The sequence below is a fragment of the Phaethon lepturus genome, unplaced genomic scaffold (genome assembly GCF_000687285.1).
Source record: "Phaethon lepturus isolate BGI_N335 unplaced genomic scaffold, ASM68728v1 scaffold3442, whole genome shotgun sequence".
NCBI lineage: Eukaryota > Metazoa > Chordata > Aves > Phaethontiformes > Phaethontidae > Phaethon > Phaethon lepturus.
In genome coordinates, this window is record NW_010521054.1 from 1 (window position 1) to 7420 (window position 7420).

Sequence of the window (7420 nt, forward strand, 5' to 3'; positions counted from 1 at the left end):
ACCAAAACATTGCCACGCAAACCCAATACAAGAATTAATACTATTAATTAATACTATTAGTAACGGTACAGCTCAGATATTCCTGGATGTGAAGCCTGTCAGATCTAATGAAACAGCTGCTGAAGCAGTAAGAGGCGATGCTGGTTTTGGCAAGCAGTGAGAATGCAGCAGAAGTATTAGTCCTGCAAAATAACTGTGGACCACAGCTGTGGATCAGAAGTGGATTCAATTTAAATTAAATATAAAAATAAATGGAAACAAGCTGGTAAGTGGAGGATCTTAATTTTAAAAGAACAGGTGTTAATACCTTTTAGTGTTAGTTACAGCATAATAGACCAGAATTTAGTTGCTTAACTGCTAGGCTCACTGTTTTGCCATTTGGAGACTTCCCTTGCAATCCTTCTGCCAGATTTGGCCATGGGATTTTAGAAGGATTAGAGGAAAGCTAAAAGAATGTAGAAGTAGGAGGAGGTCTGGTTTTGCTTTCAGCTGCTATTTTGTCTAGCAAATCATCACGGTGAATGAAATGTTTCTCTTTTATTTTAGGATTGCTACCCCCTCACACCCCTCCTCCTGTAACAACACAGAGTTCCTCTTAACTTAGAGACAGTCAAAATATCTGTTGTCTTCTCCTGTTTCTCAGTTATGCAGTGTATTTATCCAGAATCTCTTGGAGTTCCTGATAGTGCAGTTTCTTCAGAGGCTTGTGTCATCGTTGTCATCCCCAAGCTACCCCAGTCTCTTGGAGCTGTGCTCCAGCATTCACACTTCAGTTGGCCAGCTTATGTCTTCTATTATTTTCCTTCTAAATTGGAGTGTTTGAAAAGCACAACTGTTGGCGTTTCCTACCTTGTCCGGCAGGCTTGCCAAGTATATTGTTAAGAGTCTCGATTTGTCAGCCTGTCTTATTAGGTGGTCACAATAAGCCAGAAATCGAACAAGTACAGCTGAGAATCACATGTGGAGTGTTTCACTGGGTGCTTTGTATGATATACTCTGTTTCTGAGTTAGACAACGTGAGGATGGGAAACTCACAAACATTGTTTTGAAGAATTCAGTGCAAGCATCAGTTCTGACAATAATTGGGTATAACTGTTGAATTGGAGTTCGTTGTGCCCTGAGGGACAAGGAAGAAAAGCCCTGAAGCAATTGCTTGTGACACTGACAAAACGCTCATAAATACAGAAATAAGTTTGAGGCAGCTTGTTGAGGTACACTAAAAGTTTGAGCAGAGCCTTGAAGCTGGTGGTTGAGTTTGGCATTTCCAGCAACTAGTTAGGTTAACTCTTGAGACAGGAGTTTTGTAAGCGAACTTCATGAGTAAATGAGTGGGACATTACTTGAGGCAGCTGTAGCAGCAGCTTCATTAAGTTCTGAGCCGGAGCCTCATTCCAGAGTGTGGCACCAGTCTCCACTGTGTGCACTAGCAGCAGGAGAGTTGAGCATAAGCACTTTGGCCCTATGATTAAAATTCTCTGATTAAAATACTGCCTGGTATTCAGATTCATAAATGGATCAGATTTTCAAGTAACTGTAGCAGGCTTAGATTCATGGTACAGGACTACAATGGATTGTCTGGTAAAGATCTTACTTTTTTATTTGATTGACACCACAAATTCATGGGTTGTCCCTTGTGAAGAAGTCATGTACAATTGGTTAAACCATGTGTGATTGCAAGTAGTAGTGTGCTGCATGTATTAGGGAGGAGTGTTATTGGAAACCTAAGAGGTATTTAGTTTTTTAAGTTCAATAATGTGTAGCTTTTAATTTTTTTTTCCCCTACTGCCTCCACTATTTTTAGTTACTTTTATTGTTTTACCCAAGCATGGACCCCTGTTCTGAAAATTTCTAGTTGATATAGGATTCCCACCATGGAGTTCCTTAGTCCTTCACATCAGGGCAGGAGTCATGTCGAGTTAGGGAAAAGAGAGACAGTATGCAACAGTTCACAGTTCGGGTGATACAAAGTGTAATATGGAGTAGTATGATATCCTTATTACAGTAAAGATTTTGTCTTGCGGTTGTCTAGGATGTTATTGTTGATAGGATTGCAAATAGGGAGAGGGGATGCAAGGCAATGAGCAGGAAGAGTGTGTCTGTCTTCCTTCATAATAGAATTGGTGCAAGTTCATGTTGTCAGTCCCCTGTGAATAATACTGCCAAAAAGACAGCTCCAGGAAAGATCAGGTGGAGAGCTCTGGTAGGAATGGTACCTGCTTGTCGTTCAGCCAGACACAAAGATGCAGAATTGGTAGTTGGGCTGTGATGGTTGATGTTGTCTTCACTGTTTTGCCAGGCACTGGCTTAATATATATTTGGCAAATTTACTGTGTCCTGGTATAGGGAACCAAGATACGCAAATAAGCCAGATGTTTTAGAATGATGAATAAAATAGGTTGACAAATACTAAAGGATCTGTGGTGTACTCTAAATTTTCAATCTGAGAGCATCATAATCTAAAAGCCTAGATTTTTTTTTTTATTCAAATTCTCAACTTTTGTGGAAGCAGATTCAAAAGGTACCAGGAACGTTCCCCAAACCCTAGCTTGAGAGCTTGTGGTATATTGTTAGCCCATTCAGGGCTACCGTTGATAGTAAATTCTGCAATGCTACTAGTTGTACGTAGTGTAGACTTCCTTTTATTAGTATTTTTTTCCCCAAACATCTGAAAACAAGCCTGAAACTGACTTGACTGAATAAAATCACATGTTGTTATTTAAATAAGTATTTTTAATGGACAAAAATATTAGCCGTCTTCATAGAACTTATTTTCTCACAGACCTGAATGAAACCAAATGACTTACTGAAGTTCTGTCACAGGAACAGAATGTTTAATATGTGAATTTGATTTTCAAAGGGATATTATCTTTTGATTTCCAGCTCAAGTGATCCTTAAAGGAACCAAGTTTTCAGAAAGTATTTAAATCACCTGCCCTTCAAAAAGTAGGCAGCCTTTACATGTTTCTCATTGCCCATGTATTTTCCCATATTTCAGTATTTGCATATCCTGTAGTTCTAGCTATTCACCAGATGTATGTATGAGTTTTGTTGTTGTGGGGGTGTTGTTGGTTTTGGTTTAGGAGTGTGTGGTGTTTGGTTTTGGTTTTTTGGGTGTTGGTTTTGGGTTTTTTTGCTGTTCCTTTTTTTTTTTTCTTCAAGCTAAGCCTCTCAGAATTGAGGTGTGATCCAAGCTGAAAGGAGGGAGTGCCTGTAAATTGCCACTGGGTTTCATTGCATTTCAGTTTCTTGAATATTTTAGATCGTGTGCACTGGGGTAATGCCAGTTCAAGATGCCATGCTAACAGTGTGGAGCACCTTTCAATATATGTACAGAAGGCAGTTTTCCTCATTACTCCCTTCTCACCAAAGTGTCAACGTAGTACTTAGGTTTTTTCCTCAAACATCTTTGAAACTTTTGTATCCCATACATATTGATTGTTTCATTAGTAGTTTCGTTCTTGTCCTTCATTTAGTTAGTTGCTTTAGTTCTTTTTCATACATATTAGCTGCATCTTTCAGGGCCTAATTGTCCAGTTGACATTGAAATTAAAAGAGGAGATTGGAAGATTGAGACCTGTATTGTTGATGTATATACCGCCTGTGACTTTGCTCAATTAAGGAAGCGTTCTGAATTCCTAAAGACCTTTTTCTGTGATCAAAGTATGCATTTCTAGTCTGTAACTACAGACCTAAGTTGGTTTGAAACATGCGATTAGTCTTTTGTAACTCTCTGATTATAAGCTTTTGCACAACTGTTATTCAGTAATAGAAAAGCTCCATTTATTATTCTTAAGTTTCTTGTATCTTTAGAACAAGACTTATCTTTATGATAACTATTCTGCTGTTTGCATAGAAGCTTTATGCCAGACTGGTAAGAATAGAATTCAAGACTAGTAAAGCTCATTTACAAGCTAATTTACAAAGCTCCTTCTCAACACTAAAATTCCAGGTCATGTGTTCTCTCTACAGGAAACAAAAGGAGGCTTTGGAGGATTGAGATCTGTACAGCTTTCTGTAAACAGTTGGTACTTATGTAGCATAAAGGAATCATACTAAGGCAGTCTATTAAGGTCAGGTTGTTCTGGTTAAAATTCAGTAATATGGTGCTGTTAAACTCAATGGATTCAGAAATAGTGAAACATCTTCCCTCTAAACTAGCAGTATCTTAAAAGGAGTAAGTGTATATGTTAGAGGTGGGGAAGGTCTTTCTGTTTGTCATGTGGCTTTTTTTCTTTTAGCCTTTGTAACTGATGCTTTGGTGTTATTGAGTGCTCTTTAAATTTTCTTTTCTTGTTTGTGGGTTTTTTTCCCTCAGCAAACTTGATTAATTTGTGGTGAGATAGGAAAGAGGGAGTGCTCTTTGAAGAGGTGGAACTTTGGTAAATTGAATAACAACAAAACAAGTAGAGAATTTAAGACAGTGAAGTTAGTACTTGTTTTGGCATAGGGAAAAATTAGATCATCACGTAAGGTTGATTTGAATGCTGATTTCCTAGAAATATTTAATAGGACATTTGTGAGAGCTGTCAACACAAAAAAATTATGACAGTTTTAGTTTGCATAGGTCCTTCAATTTATTCATAAAATTTTTCTACTAAAAAAAAAATTCTTAATCAAACCGAGTGGGGGAAAAATGTAATTATTTAGTTTCAGAGAGGGAAGAAGGAAACTTGGTTTTGAAATTTCAGAGTTTCTAGTTTTGGCAGAACTATTTTAACACATTTTAATAAAGTAAGTATTAACAGAGGAGCACATCTAGGATATTCATATTATTTAGCTCTGCTAGGATACGGCTTTAATAAAAAGCATAAGGTTCAGTATTTTAAAATATGGAACAACATGGATTATTTTATGATGTATAAGGCTTTTTTTTTTTTTTTTTAATGCTTAAATAGCTATTCATTCTTGGTAGAATGGACAAGTCCAGAAAAAGATGTTAGTAAATGTGCAAGCTGTATTTTGAGTACTGTATGTGTTTTTGTGTAGAGATTTTTGCTTCATCTTATTAAATATTCTTATGAAATCTTATATTCAGTAATGAAAGTGTTTCATGCTAAGCTTAAGCTTTGACTCAGACCAACAAATACGAGGAAATTGGATCTAGCCACAGCACTCCTGAAGTCCCATTAGACAAGCTAAGGCAGCATACCTTCTGCCAGTGTAGAAATGGCACCTGCGAATCATCTTCTTGCCATCCTCAGCTCTGTGCACTCGCAGTTTCCCCTGTTGGCTCTAGTATTCATCTGACCCCTATTCAGTTTGAAAAATCAGTTGAAAGCCAACCTAGACTCTACTTTGTTTGCTAAATGAGCTCCCTAAAGAGTGAGAGACTGAATGGTCAGAAGGAGGGAAGGTCAGGCTGTCTCTGAGATACTCCTTTAGGTCTTGATCAAAACCACACATATGTAGGCTCTTTGGATTTATTGGATTTATTCATCGATTTGATTAATCTGATTGAGGACTTTGTGAAGGCAGTATCTTTTCCTTGACATGTCTTTTCCTCAATTTCAACAGCTTTTGATGATCTCATAGCAGTACAAAGCAAAGCATGTTTGTGCATGTGTAGGAAAGATCAATTCTAGATTTTTAGGTTTCCTTTTCACTTGGTATCAGAACTTAGACTAGCTTTGTGAAATCATCTTTTCAACATTGGTCAACTCAATTACAGTACAAACTCATTTATTCAAACCATGATGACAGATTCAGTGATTTACTGAACTGTTTGAAAGACAATAAATGAATGCTGGTAGTAGATAGAAGACTAGACTTTTGCAGTGAGCAGCATTTTAACTGAAAGTATTTTAACTGTTCCCATGGTTCAATTTGGACCAGGGTAAATTTGGAATACTGTGGTCCAACTGTTAGAGTTGCACATTGTCCAGGATCCTGCACAACTGTGTTCTTAGGATTTTATAAGCCACTATTAAGTTTACCTTAAAATACCAATCACTAACACATACAGGCGGGAATTTAGCCTGTCAGAACACATAAGCTGCTGGTATTTTTTCAGTTCATAGTCACTACAATATTTTCTGGGGTCAGAATGGTCATAATAGGGAGGAGATGCTGGTCACTATGTAGGTGTACATAGCTCAAAACAACAAACCTTAAATAAATGCTTCTGTCACTGGAAGAATAAAATACTTTCTAGATGATTTAAAACCATGGATTTATAGCTTTCACAGTCGGTGATGAGTGTTTTATTCCAGCAAAGCTTGTTTTTATAGCCATGTTAGGATATCTACACAGTTATTTTGAGAAACCAGTACAGATATGCTTTAGAATGCATGGAGTCATGGGACACATAAAATTGCATGGTGCATTATTCACCAGGCATTCAATTTTTAACTGTATACTTGAATGTCTGGATACGCTACTATAGCTTCATGCTTTTAAAAACCTTTTTATCAGTTACATTCCGCAGTGTATTTCTCTCTTCACCACATTTAAATTGCTTAATCCCATACTATATTTAACACTAATCTCCTGTGCAGAGCTTGAGCATGGTTCTGAATTGAGCTTCAACACGCTCTTTTTATATATGTATAGATATAGAGAGATATATTAAAAAAACCCCACAACCCTACTTGTGGTTTTTTTTTTTAAGCTATCCTAAAATGTTTAAGAAGTTCTCAAGTAAATGATAATAGGGAAAATGGAAATTGTCATATCTAATCTTTTTGTGCGTGTGTGATTGCCATATTCAGTGATGTAATGTTCATTTATGGAGTGCTTAACAATTCATTGATATTGGAAGGAAATTATTAAAAAAATAAAGCTTGAATAGTTGAAAGCAGATAATAAAGCAGAATAAAGCTATGGTATTACTTCCCTTAGAAAATGCAACAAGGAAATAAAATAATAAAACAGTTATGTAATTACTTAGGTCAGACTCTCTAAATGACCATTTTAATGCAAAAAAAAAAATCTTTAGAAGGGAGCTGCACTTTCTGAATTTTTCCCTTTGGAGTAGTATCTTTGCTGATATCTGAGAATCACCTTTTGCCATATAGAAGCTATGGATTTTATTTTGTTTTAATCTTTGGATATAAGGAAGGAAGTGGGATAAAAGGGTAAGGAAAATGTAGTGGAAGAGAAGAATTAGGATTTAGATTTAAAAACCTGTGGGTAGAAGAGTGTTACGAATTTTTAAAAGTTATAAACAACTTAATTTTATAGGATTTTACTTCTTTGCAGATTTTAAATTGGAACCTAATTCGCATAAATGAGGGGTTTTAGTTTAAAGATAAAAACTAACCATATTTAAAAAGTAAATAATAGTGTGAGGAAGATTTTTGCTGACTCCTTGACTCACTCAAGGGCGTATGTAATAAGGAGGGCACTATAGCAGTGGTTCACATAACAGTAATATATATAGTGCTTTGAATAGCCTAAACACCAGTTGGGACACAAATCATAG